General features: G+C 43.1%; 1 long non-coding RNA gene across 3 annotated transcripts in view; it reads right to left on the bottom strand.

Moving 5' to 3' along the window:
- Positions 1–6: 6 nt before the first annotated feature.
- LOC143677380 (uncharacterized) overlaps positions 7–14,457 on the bottom strand; it is a 33,048-nt gene continuing 18,597 nt past the window's right edge. The window contains exons 3-4 of one of the 3 annotated variants that reach the window (XR_013172551.1): positions 7,772–14,457; positions 7–6,728 (exon numbers count right to left, since the gene is read on the bottom strand). The exon at positions 7,772–14,457 is cut by the window's right edge and continues 15,911 nt beyond it. This is a non-coding gene — a long non-coding RNA (uncharacterized LOC143677380). The other 2 variants (XR_013172550.1, XR_013172552.1) reach the window with 2 other exon arrangements.

The following is a 14,457-nucleotide window of genomic DNA, read 5'->3' as shown; positions in this document are numbered from 1 at the left end:
TTCTTGGATCACTAAAACCCACAAATCACCATAAACCACTGTGTCATCCCTGGGTTACTAGAATCAATTGCAGCATCCTGTGTCACTACAGCCTACTGCACACTTCCTGGATTATAAGAACCCACTCTGCACTTCTTGGGTCACTAGAACCACTGTGCACTTCTTGGGTCACTAGAAACCACTGTGCCCTTCCTGGGCCACTAGAACCCACTGAACCCTTCCTGGTCACTAGAGCCCACTGCCATTCTGGATCACTTTAACCTGCTGCACCTCTCCTGGGTAATTGGAACTCATGTCACCATTCTTGGGTAACTAACTGTGTCCCTCCTGGATCACTAGTACCCATTTCAGTTTTCCTGGGTCACTAAAACCACTGAAGCTTCCCTTGATCATTAGCACTCACCACACCCTTCATGGGTCACTACATCCCACTCCTGCATTCCTGGGTCATTTAAACCCAACACAGCATTCCTGGGTCACTAGGACCCACTGTACCCTTCATAGGTCACTAGAACCCACTGCAGCCTCCCTGGATTGCCAGAGTCCAATACACCAATCCTAGCTCCCCCTATAACCTGCCATGCCCTTCCAGGAGTCCCCTGGACCATTATGCCTTTTCTGGATCCCACTTTCAACACCCCAGTCCTACCTGTTTCTCCCTGGGATCCTCCATGCACTTCCTGGTCACCCCTGAAGCTGTTGTGCCCTTCCTGGACCCCTGAGTCACCCCATACCCTTCCCAGACCCTGGGTCTGCCACCCCTGCCTGGTTCCTCTGCTGTCAGCTGCCCCATCCTCACCTCTACTCCAGGTTCAGACGTGACTATCCAAGGGTATAAACTTTCCAAATCAGTCTAGGCAAAGCAGAGAACGAAGTAAACCTTCTTTGTCAGCCAAAGCCAAGACAAGTAGGCAGGCTATGCCCTGGTTGGCATGACAGTGATACAACCCCCAGACACCTCATAATCCAGTTCAGGGAGTCACAGAACCTCCCTGCTCTGAGGAGGAGACACGCCCAAGGGGGGAGGGGAAAGGCAGTAGAGTGGGGGAAGTCAAGGGATAGGGAAGAGACAAAACGAGGCCTGGGGGAACCTAGCAGACCCTACCCCAGGACTCCTAGGCACCATGGCACCTTTTTCACAGGTGGGACCCCAGCATAGGGCCAGTCCCCCATCTTACCAACTCCCCCTACCCACACAGATCCATCTCTCATGGTCTGAGTTTCACTCTCTGCCCCCAAGAGAACCCACAACCAGAAAATCTGTCTGTTATTGAAAGCATGGCCTACTCTTCACACTTCAACAGCTAAGGGGGGGAATCATCACCCCCAACTTTCTTCATCACTCCATGAAGGGCTCTGCTTGTGCGCCAGAAGCCAATACCTACATTTCTGTCCTCAGATTCAGAAGCTGGGAGTCACATGTCAGACACAGAGAAGCCCACACCCCCCACTCCGAAAAGAGACAGAGGAATGTGCCACTCTCATGCACACAGTGGGGTGCTCCCAACAAAGACAGAGAAGTGACCCCAAATATAGAGTAGTGCCCTCAACAAAGATAGAGGAGGGGCCCCCCAAAGGACAGAGGAGTGCCCCCCAAAAGACAGAGGAAAGTCCTCCAATAAACACAGAAGAGTGCCCCCAATAAAGACAGAGGACTGCCCCCCACCATGGACACAGAGAAGTGCCTCCCAACAAAGACAGGGGAATGCCTCTCATGATGGACACATAAGTGTGCCCCCGCAAAAAAGACAGACATGAACCCCTACCAGAACACAGAGGGTGTCCCCTTGTTCTAGGTTGCTAGCTGCTGGAATGCAATATACCAGAAATGAATGGCTTTTAAAAACGAGAATTTAATACGTTGCTAATTTACAGTTCTAAGGCTGAGAAAATGTCTCAATTAAAACAAATCTATAGAAATGTCCAATCAAAGGCATCCATTCAGGGAAAGATACTTTGGTTCAAGAAGGCTGATGAAGTTCAGGGTTTCTCTCTCAAGTGAGAAGGCACATGGCAAACACAGTCAGGGCTTCTCTCTCAGCTGGAAGGGCACATGGCAAACATGACATCATCTGCTAGCTTTCTCTCTTGGATTCTGGTTTCATGAAGCTCCCTGGGAGGCATATTCCTTCTTCATCTCCAAATGTTGCTGACTCTTGGACTCTCTGCTTCATGGTGCTGCAGCATTCTCTGCTCTCTCCGAATCTCCTCCATTCTCCAAAATGTTTCCTCTTTTATAGGACTCCAGAAACTTATCAAGACCCACCCAAATGGGTGGAGACATGTCATCACCTAATCCAGTTTAACAACCACTCTTGATTAAATCACATCTCCAGGGAGATGATCTGATTACAGTTTCAAATGTACAGTATTGAATAGGGATTACTGGAAAGGGGAGTGCCCCCCAAATATAGACAAAGCAGTGTCCCCAGTAAAGGCAGAGGAAAGAACGCTTATTTTTGTAAGGTAAGCATGGTTGAATAGTGGTGATTTCACATAACTGAACCTAAACAAAGGCAGCCAGTTCCCATGAGTGTAAAGTAGTATTTTCATTCACCATTTGCCTAAGTTTCAAATATTTTTAATGGTCCTGGCATGTGCAGGACAGCAGAGCAATGCGATAGAGCAAAGTCCATATGTACACACTCACACAGAGGATCTGGCATGTGAAAAGGGGGCCATCTAAAATCATGTGGCCAAGATGGGTCTCTAAAAAAGCATGCTGGGATAACTGGCTAGCCATTTGGAAAACAGATAAAATTGGATCAATATCTTCTACTACACACAAGAATAAACTTACAATGTATCAGAGATCTAAATGTGAGAATATGAAACCTTTTCAGTACTAGAAAAAAAATGAATTAATTTCACAATAAGCAAGGTATAGGGAAAAGATTTCTAATTATGACCCACACACAAAATGCATTTTTTTAGGAGGGGTGATAGGGCAGGTCCAAATTCATCTTAAAAAAATAATGTTAACTGTACCTGGTAAAACTCATTTAAGTATATATTTTATGTATATATGTTATTGAAAGAAAAGGGGTAGGTAGCATAACAGAGAACATAGGACATAAAAAATGAGTATGACTGCTGAATAATTATATTGATATTTCTTTTGGTCTCCAGGGTCTTGGAACAGCCAGAAGAAAAAGAAAATAATGGAGAATCACGGTAACCCATAGCAAACTTCAAAATCTGTTTTATAACCACTTGTTAAAATGTACTTGGAAAATTATTGCTTTTTAGTATACATGCTGTATTCAGAATTTAAAAAATGTTAAAAAGAATTCCAGTAGGCTTTAATTTTACAAAAGTGGAAATCCAATCTCGTAATTCATATGGAATCACAAAGCCCTCGCAGCAGCCAAAACAATCTTGAATGAGTCTTACAACACAGGAATAACACTAAGAAGGATATCACCCAAAAGTCTGCAACAAAATGCACAAAGAACTAGAAAAAACTGACCCGTTCTCAAGAGGAAATGCGACCAACAGAATTCAAAAGTAACCACAGAAAGAATGATCAGACAAAGTAGTTATTCTATCCATGCCCAACAAGGTAGGGGTAGATCCTCTCGAAGCGAACAGAGAAAGTACTCAGCAAAGAAAAAGAATTAATGAAAAGACGTAAACAGGAATTCTCGAGCTGAGCACAAATTATCTAAAGTAAAAATTAACTGAGTAGAATCAGTCACAGAAGAGGAAAGAATCAGGGGGCTTGAAGACTGAGGAACAGAAATGATACAAAGTGGAGAGAGAAAATGTGAACAGAGAGATTGAACAAAAATTCACAGCATCTGAATAACCATTAGTAATCAATATTAAAAGTTATAACATTCATTGCAAACTCTGAAAGAGCTTGGTGCAGAATGAACAGATGAGAAAATATGATGGAGCATTGCACCTTATGTGAAAAATACAGATCCCAAGAGTTCAGAAAATCTCACATGTATATCTGAAAGTCAAACTGCTAGAAACCAAAGAGGAAGACAATATCTACAAAAAATACCCATTATATGGAGGAAGATAATAATTGAAGGTCCCTGATCTCTGCATGGAAACACAGAGTGAAAAGCATCTCTAAAATGCTGAAGGAAAAGAACCATCAATGCAGAACTGCATTGCAGCAGAATGTGCTTTTTTAAGGATTAAAGGCAAAAAACAAAAAACAAACAAACAGACAAAAAAAACAAGCAGGACTGGAGAGGATAGAAAAACAGGAAAATTTATCACTAGAAACTTGCTCTATTACAATGTCAAAGGAAATTCTTCAAGCTGAATGTAAATGATTACAAGAAGCTTTGAACTGCAAAAAAATGGAGGTGGACCAGAAATAGTGAATATCTAGATAAATGTGATACTCTCTTATGCAAATCTGAAATTCTTTACTATAGGAATGAATTTAGCATACTTACAAAATTTTTGCAAAAATTATAACATAGTCTGGGAGGGTTATGGTAAAATGCAGATATATGGAATGATATGACATCTACAGCCAAGACTGGGGGATTAAATCATTTACATGCCTGTAAGTCATCGATATTTTACTTGAATCATTAAAACAAGAACACATACTGGTATATGAAAAATTTGGTATCCATATGTAACCTCAGAGCAATGACTAAAAAAGATCTAAAGTTAAGAAAACTTGGGTAAGCACAAAGTCCTACACCTAGGAGATATGAATCAAGCAGCAAAAATACAGAGACACAAGTGTGGTGTGAACATAAGTTTTCAGTTCCCTTGGTTAAACACCTAGGAATAGATGGCAGGATCATACGGTAAGCATGTGTGTCTCAGTCTGCCCTTCCCAACCCCATTGCCACCACCACAGCAGGACCTGGGTGGCCCTGTTCTTCAGTCAGTGACACTCTCCTCATGACCCTGGGGAAAGGGCCAAAGACCCACAGCTGCTGACAGCAATGCTGAGACCTATGGCAGAAACCAGAGAGCCTGAGCTCACTGCCAGATGGTTTTCTGCCATGCTACCTAAGCGGTCCCTTCCCCCACATGGAAGCTGACACTGATGGGCCAGAGCAGGAGGATGGCCATGGCCACATCTCCCTCACTCCAAACACCTTCTTCCAGCATCCCTGAGGTGTCACGGGTTCAGGAATCTAAGCAGCAGCTTTGTCACATATGTGTCATTCAGGTGTCACACTCCTTCCATGCATTCTCTGCTTACACTTTTCCAAGATGTAGTACAGACAAAAGTCAAGGTGTTTGAGATTTGCCTTTGGCCAATGCAAACTGGAGCCTTCCATTGCTCTCCATACATGTGTCCTACCCATCTGCCATTCACAGGCAGTTACCTGGGGAAGAGTCATGCCTCCTTTGCCCTGGACCCACACAAGAGGATTAGGAAATGTCACGATGATCTGAGAAGGCACCCCAGACCTGGTAGCATTCAGTCTGCATTAATGCCCTGGGGTCAGTGGAGCCCTCTCCTTCTTCTCAAGCCTGGGCCTCTCATGAGAATCCTTCATTTCAGGAGCCCAGAAAGGAGCTCCATCCAGAATGACCCACTCCGTGCCTATGCACACATGCCTTTAGGAAATGCCATCACGAGCTTAAACAGCTCCACTGGAGACTTCCACCAGTGGGGAGGGAAACTGGCAGTCCCATTCCTGCATCAGCTGCCTCCCAGGCACACTACGGAGGTGAGGGAGGATGCCATCCGTCTATCTCCACCACCCCAGCGGTGGCCCAGAGGAAGACTCAGAGCAAAGAGGCTTCCAATGAGACTGAAGGGATGAAAGAAATTCAAGAAATTATTCACCCAAATCATGCAGTACTAGACACCTTAGGCTGAAGGCTCCTCTCCTGCCACAAGACAAGGGGACTCTGATGCTGCAACCACACTCTCAGCTAAATTATCACATGTCATAGATTGGGAGGAAACTGGCTAAAGGAAGACCTTGCAATCTGGGCAGGAAAAGAGCTCAAAGTGGGAACTGAAGCCATAGAGAAATGGTGGCATCTGTGGAGCTCCTTCTGTGTGCTAATCACCCTGTCAAAAGTGATGAGAAGAAGCAAAAGAACCTTGGTCTCTGTTCTCACAGGACTTCAAGAGTCCAGTGAAACTGATCACTGTGCAAACTACACAAATTGATCTGTATTTACAAATGTAGGCATGGTTTGGTAAGAGAAAAGGAGGAAGCTTTGAGGGCACATATGCCAAATATCCTGACCTGGGTATGGAGGAACACTGTCTTCACACAGCATCATCTAGGGTAGACTTTACCTTATAAAGTCTTCATACCTGTCCTCTCAGGAACCCTAGATGTCTGTTTCCTTCTCACACTGGTCATGATGGACTGGGCAGGAACCAAACCTGTGCTTAACTGACCCATATTCCTATGCCACAGGCAATGTCTCCTGCATCATAGACCTTGGAGTAGGCAGCCTGCTATTGAGTATTTGTTTCAACTGGTCCAGGCATGCTTGAGAACTTCTATTTGCCATTTCTTTGGCCCCCTCCCCTTGAGAGCCCTTTAAATAAGGTTGGTACTAATGATTACTGGTCACTCACAGAAATGTCATGGAAGCCTTCATGATTATTCATGTTGAAGAGGCCACGAACCTCTGCCTGGTTCACATGTGGGTCACTCACTCCGGCAGACCTCAGCCACTGGGAAGGGTCTTGGTCCCTGTGACTGCCCTGCTACCAGGCAGCCCTGGCCAATGGGAAGGTCTCACATAAGTCCTCCAGACACTGCTGCAACCTACAGAAGTGAGAATACCATTGACCCATGCGTCTCCACCTCTGACTGATAAAACACCTCTAGCCAGCGCCTTTCTATGCTCAAACCTCAGATATCAACATGCAGTAGTGGCCACCCTCACTGGGCACAGCCAAGTACCTACATGAGCAAAGAAAATACTGATTGTATGCATCTCTTTTGTTAAATAGGGTTTCTGTCTAGTAAGCAACAAGGACAACACACTTGCATTAAAATGAAAATCTGAGTTTCCTCCTTCCCCATCCTTCAGCTACCCAGGTATACCTCTGGAAGTAATAACGTTACATTTCCATATAGCAACCTACATACATTCATTGAAAATTCCAGTGGGAGTGACACTGTGCCAGCCACTTCAAAGCTGTCATACATATTTACTCATGTGTTCTCCACTTACTGTGGCCACTGAGCTGTCAGAGGCAAAGAAAGTCCTCATCTTCATCTAACTATTCTCCCAAAATGGGAAGCCTGGATTATTTCCCTTTCAAAGGCTACAACTGTGATAGGATGATTACATGTTACACATATATGTCCTATTTATTCTCCAGTTTACTTTCCATTTTGACACTGATGTGTGAACTGGGATATATTTGCTGCATTTTTCAACAACCTAGGGGTCTTTCCAACTCTGTTAGGACAAAACAATACCACTGGTTTGTTTTCACACTCATTCAACCACCTCCCTTAGTTGGGTAAATCTCTGGAGAAAATACGACAACATCCATCATGCTGTACTTTTTATACCTCATCAATGACCTATATGATTTATTGGTTTTAGAAACTTAAGACAAACCAGCAGTGATTGTCATTTGTACAGTAACACACTTTTACCATTAGGGGTACATTCCTTATTTTACACAAGGCAGCTCCCTCATCTTCTTTCTAAGATTCCCACTTTTTGCATACATTTGGGGACAGATCTCATCCCTTCTCCCTTCATACAGGTAGTTTTCACTGACAGAGTAAAGAAAATTTGCATGTTTCTAGGTCTATTTATGAGCCAACCACACAACCGATCCTCCATTTACCTTAATTATATGAGTTCATCCATAACAGGAACGCACTGGTGATAATATATTGATTTTTCTTTTGAATTACTTGATGAAAAGCCAGCCTTTCGCATACACAATGACAGAGACACTGCTTAGTGAATTCACAGAGATTGAAACAAAGCTAAGAGAACAGACTTAGTTGTAGAAAGGGGAAAACTAGGTACTATACAGAGACGATAATACAAGGATATCTGTCATTTGATATTTATATTCTTACAGAAGAACATATCACCTTTTGAACTGAATTTAGATTGATGCTGTTTTTATCTACTTCAGAACAAATTTACACTATTTTATCTAGAAACTGTAGGTGACTCAGCAATGGAGGAGATGTGTAAAGGGCAGGATTTCAAATCAAGAATGAAACCTCTATTTCTTCTGACCATGTCAGCATGTTCCTCTTCACCCTACAATCTCACTACTGACTATATATGGGAGGGAAAGCAGGCCATTTTCTCTCATGAAAGTTGTTTTTAAAACCAGAAAATAATGATATGTGGATTCAGGACTCAACGTTTAAAACAAAACATTTTCTCTTGATGGTATGTCCACCTAAAAACACCCATGTCCAGAAAGGACAGTTGGCCCTCGCCAGGTGAAGCACACAGGCCCCCTGAAAATTCTGTGATGCCCTGTGGTGGTGGTGATCTGATGATGCCCCTAGGGCTCACGGATCTGTCACTCTGCACGCAGAGAGACTCAAGACTGGGAGCGGGTACAGACCCCTCAGCTCCAGTCAAAAGCCACGGGAAATCTAGATTGCTGCTCAAGAGATATTCTCTTATTGGCCTGCTTCATGAACTCAACTGCCCAAATGGGCAAAGTTCACTTCTTTCTAATTATTTCTCACTCTGTTCTTCAGCATCCCCCTCCATCCATAACCATTTTTGATGTGGTTTCTAGTTTTGCTTCACCCCTTAATTAAATATTTTTTCCCTAACAACTGGGTTTCCTTTAAAATTAATCAACAGTCAGAAAAATACAGTATTTCTTTGATGTCTCGACCCTTCACTTTCCTCCCCATTAGCTATTACCTTGGGAGAATTGGGGGATGTCTGTTTTACTACTTCGTACTCATGAAGGAGAGGACATAGTAAATTATTAATTTCAGACATTAAAATGAATCTCTATTGGCTGAGATGGGTAGTGAGGCATTTCCCACAATGAAGGGTACCTACCTTTGTTTTCATCATGCCTTCCTGCTGTTTTTTCCTTGAAATGTATATTAAGTTCAATATACTGGTGGACCTGGTCCATTCCTATCAGAATTTTTCAGAAATATTTAAAGAATGTGCCTGTTCAACAGTCAACTTATGAACTAAAATTAAAATACACATTTCCTTTCATACATGTTAGTTACCCTAAATACCCATGTTACAGACCTAACTAGGTAAACTTTTACCAAAACCTTCCCCTCCCTAGAGAAAAGCCTGAGACAAAGGGAGCAAGTTTTTCTCAACTGAACCATGAAAATCCTGTCTTTCAACACACAAAAGCCATAGATGCAAAAATAAACTTACAGGGACAGATAGGTAACCAAGTTTAAAGACAGTAACACACACAGAAAGAGGTAATGTACACAGATGAGAAAGTAGTCCAATTTAGGAAGCAGATGGCCCACAAGTACCTCAGTTCATGATGGTTAACCATCAGAATCCATCAACACAGGACTTTTGTCAAAGTCAAGTGAAGTCACCTGAGTCACTCAGGAAGAGCACCATCCATGTACTGACAGTTCCTCTCCATCCACCAAGCTCAGAGTGGACCCAATGGAGGAGGAGGCTAATACCAAGGCAGATGTGGAGACCACATCCAAGAGTAAGGTAAATACGCATTTCTTGGTTTCTAATGAGTACACTGCTTTCTTGGTTAATTTATTTTCCAATCTAGATCAAATTTGAAAACATTACCATGTACAATATAAAATTTACATACTGTCTATTTGGTGCAGAAGTCAGAGAAATCTCTGACCCACTGAAATCTGATTCCAGAAGGGCATGCTATGTTGGTAGCATCAGCACAAAAAATATATGGCAAATATATGGCAGAGGGCCTTTCCTCAGTGGCATTCAATTACATTTTTTGCACTATGAGTCATGTGAGTTCCCACAAGAAACGATTTTAAAGAAAAATCCTTTAGGAAAGCTCATGACCATAATACAGGTTTCTTTGGCTCTTGCTTTTGTGTCCTTTGACTCGATCCTGGTCTCCATATGTGGTTTCCTAGAGCAACTGAGAGAGCAAAAGACCTGTGTAAACAGGGCATCACATTATTGGATCCTTATACGATTTCTTTTCCTTCGTTATAGGTGGCCTCAAGAAGTGGAAGAATAGGTACATATTCTGGAATCACAGGCAGAGGAAAGAAATCTAGAGGAATATGATGGGATTTCCTTGCCAGCTTCCATGTGGAGAGTCACGGTGGGAGGGAGAATGGGGGCTGTGGTGAGAGGAAGTTATCTCCAGGTAAAGAACCGTCCCTGTCTCTGCAGTCCCTAAGAGGAGCTGGGTTCTCTGTGGGTGGAGTAGCTTAGCATGAACTGAAGTCGGGAAGTGTCAATGAGGAAGTACATACAGTGTGATTGTGAATGAGCATGTGCACATGAGTCTTTGTGTGTATTTATCTGAGATGTAGGCCCCATCTACACAGAACAATTGCCAGTGTCAACAATGCCAAGCAAATAATCCCATCTCACAGGTTACATATGCTAGTTCCTTCAATCCTCCTTACAGGCATATAGGGTGGGATGGTTTACAATAGACACAATGCAGATGGAGAAAGAGATACAGAAATAAATATCCCCAGTCTCCTGTATTTATTATTGACACATTTCTATGAGGGGACTTATGCTAGAGCATCCCAGGGTGTGACAGGCACTGTGTTATTTGCTAAGTGGTAGAAATAGATTCTCTTTAGATACAAGGTCAAGGACTCCATTTCCTATGACTTTCTGTCTCCTCTCCTTGGTCTCTCTTTCTTCCACATAGGAAAGCCAAGAGCACCACGGTCCCTGCATTCTCTCCAATCACCCCCTTACATTGGACCACACTGCCAAAGTCTAGTAAAGTTTCGTCAGTCATGTGTGATCTGCACACACAACCATGTTCCGATGATTACTCTGTGTCCCCCTAGCTCCCCTGGAAGAACCAGCAGAGGAGGCCCCCAGTGATCAGACTGCCGAGGATGCTGCCTCTGATGACAAGCTACCTGCTCTCTCTAAGACAGAAATGTTCCTTTCTCATACACATTACTTTTCAATAGACTATAGATCTTTAAATGCACTGATATACATTATAAATATTGGCTACTGTTCTGGGGGAAAGAAAAGTTGGAAGGAACCACTTATCAACTGATAACAGGGCACTGCAAATGGCAGTATCAGTTTATCAACCAAGTGGGAGAGGACTTTGGCCTCAGCAGCCATTTGTCCTCCTGATAAAGCCTTTTAGAATTACCTATTGAGAGAAATATCCTCCAAGAAAAACTTGCATTTTCCCATAGGTGACTTCAATGCTTATTTATGGAATCTTGACTTTACCACAGTTTTCCATTTGCTTTTATACAATATCAGATCTGAATAAACATGACACAGGATGGCCTGATTCGACGTTATCTTCTCTGCAATTGCAGGTGGCCTAGAATGCAAGTGACAACAGGAGGTATTCTAGGCTCATCCAAGTGATGTGGGAAGAAATCAAGATCAAATAGGGGGCTTCCTGCATGCTTTAGTCTGGAGAACTCAAACCTGTCTTTGCCTTCACAAGAGAATGAAGAGTGGGGGTACAAGATGAATGCTCAGTCAAAGAATCCTGTTCTTATTTGTATTCTCCCTGGCAGCACCTGTAGAATATAGGTGCTGCAGGTTTCACAGCATGGGGCCTTAGAGAAGTCTACATGGGAATCTCTGACATGTGACTGTGAGTCCAGGTATGTGTAGGGGGCTGTGTACATTTCCACAGCTGATATGATCCTGCTTATACTGGACAGCTTGCAGTGACAACTTTCTCAAATATGCCCCATTACCACTGCACATACTGTGTACATGAGTTTGTTCTAACCTCACCACTGCTACACCTGGGGTTTACCTCCTATCCTCACGGCCCAGGTGGAGAAGGTGAGGTGCAGAGGTGAATAGCCCAAGCTCGCCTGTTCCTAACTTGGAAAGCCCTAAATGTGAACCCAGGCTTGCAGAGTCACAATGCTGACGCTTTTCCTGTTCAGCAAAGCGATAGCTTGACACTGAGTAAAGAAGTCGCAGCGTCTGTGTAACCACATGGCACAACCTGAGCCTACAGACACCAAAACTGCCCATCATCATAAGGTAGCCTCAGTGGGCCCACCCAGAGCCTAGGCAGCTAGATGTGTGACTACTGCCGACTGTGGCTTAATTATCAGTGACAACAGCACATAGGAAGCCCCCATACTTCCAGTCAGATCAAAATTCTGAGCTCTGAGGCATCATACAAGGACAATTTCCTCAGCATTAGCACTGAGGGCACAATTCAGCAGCTTGCTCCAAGCAGACAAACATCATGAAGATAATTTATTGGATTTCATATCATCATTGGCATGAACCCTAGAGATCCTTAAATCCCAAGATTAACACATACTAGGATTGCTGATGAGTAAGAACTCAAACAAGACTTGCTTATTCACCTGGTGTCCACCCCCTTGCTGAAGCTTTCCTGGACACCTGGGTTAGACAGCATCCGCATTCAACCTACACATCTCAGTAACGTCTGTACCAGTGTTGACAGCCAATGATGGACAACCAATAATTCAATGAATACACACATATGGTATCAAAAAAGAAGACGGGAACAGAACAATCCAGCTAATGAGGGCTGACTAAATCCTAAGATTTTGGTATTTTCCAATTCCCTAAAAGAGATCATCTTTACAACAAAGTAATCATGAATAAATGGAAATATATATATATATTCCCTGGAATTGAATCCAGCCCACCAACAATTTTGCTTGTAACCAAGTGGAAATTCCTATATGATAAATGGTAAATGTAAAGTCAGTAAATGTGGATCCGTGGAGGTTGAACTGGTGTAGAAGCTCTGAAAATAAAAAATATTGGCAATTTAGGTGAGATACTGAATAAGCAGTCAGTATTATGGAACTCTGCACTGAATCATAGTATATTTTAGTAACATTCATAGACAATGGCCAGAATGAGTAAAAAGAGCTATTTTTACCTATTGCCATCAGCCACAAATAAACATTTTGATTCTTCTTTCTCTCCTGCATTTCTCTTTGCCATCCACCTTCCATGAAGGATGGATGACCACTCAGCAGCTCCCACCATGCTTGTTAAACTACAAAATCCCCACATGCTAGCACCTTGTCCCAGGAGATAATACTTCTTCAATAATTCATGAACAACACAGCAATGTGCTGAGACTTGCTTTGTGTCCCCCAAGCTTCCCAGGACCAGCTGATGGTGGAAGTTTCAAGCGACCAAGAGGATATGGAGACTTCACATAATGACAAGGTGAGGTAGCTATTCTTTGCCTAAGGCAGAGGAGCTGCTTTTTTAGTTTCTTTGTCTTTCAGGTAAGGGTTTCTACTTATGTAAACTATAGATAATATGTACCACTTCCTAGGGGCAGAGATAGTTGCATCAGAGTCTCTGCCAAGTGTTCCATGTTTAAATAGGACATCCAAGATGATAGCACAGCTTATAAAATATATGGTCTGGGGGAGGGTGGCTTCCACTCAGCTGCAACTTTCTTCTTTGGATTTCCTTGGATTAAGAATTTTATAAACAGCAACCAAACTGGACTTCAGAGTGTTTGCCTCCAGACATAGAGGAAAAGTTTCGGAATTTCAGACCTGTCAGCTACTCTTGTTTATTGGGCATTTGGCTACACCACCATTTCCATCTGTTTTTCCAATGGAGACAAGCAAGCAAACTTCCTGCTTACATAGAACACAGCATGTTCTGATCCTCATGGAGTTTTCTCTCACTGAGGGTGGCAACAGGGACTACTGAAAATGGTACGTATGTAGAATTACTGACTTGTAGAAAAATCTGGATGAAAAGACACCAAGAGAACGTTATTAAGTTTGCCTGGGGAGCCACCTTGGTTCCAGCTCTTACTGGGAATGAGGATTGGGGTTGTCAATAACAAAAAGCGTTCTCCAGGGGAATGATGGTGGGCATGCTCTGTATTCCTAAAGGCAGCAGGGGTCCATCAAGGTGGCATGGATTTGTGAGTGTGTGGGTTTACACACACGAGTATGTAAGGCTATGTGAGAGTGAGTGTGATCATGGCTTGGGGAGAGGAGAGTTAGTGATTGGGTTTCCCCAACAAATTTGTTTCACTTAGGGTAGGCAATAGCCATTGGGAACTTTCACAAAAATATCCCATGGGCCCTGACACACTGCATATCTTAACACATAAAATCATCAGCACAGTCATTACTGGGGTTATGACTACTCTCCACATACTTTCCATGGAGAATCTGAGGTTTACAGATCATGACCCAAGATTTCATGTCCCTAGGTGAAACAGCCAACATGGGAAGCAAGGAATATGGCCCCTGCACTAAGAGAATGTACAACTGTGTCGTACTTATCTCACAGCCGTGCATCAGCAGTAATGAAACAAGGGAACTCCATCATCTATGTATACCCCAGGAAGTGCCCAAG

Source organism: Tamandua tetradactyla, chromosome 3 (genome assembly GCF_023851605.1).
Source record: "Tamandua tetradactyla isolate mTamTet1 chromosome 3, mTamTet1.pri, whole genome shotgun sequence".
Taxonomy (NCBI): domain Eukaryota; kingdom Metazoa; phylum Chordata; class Mammalia; order Pilosa; family Myrmecophagidae; genus Tamandua; species Tamandua tetradactyla.
Note: the sequence above shows the minus strand (reverse complement) of the source record. Positions and strands in the feature narration are given on the sequence as shown.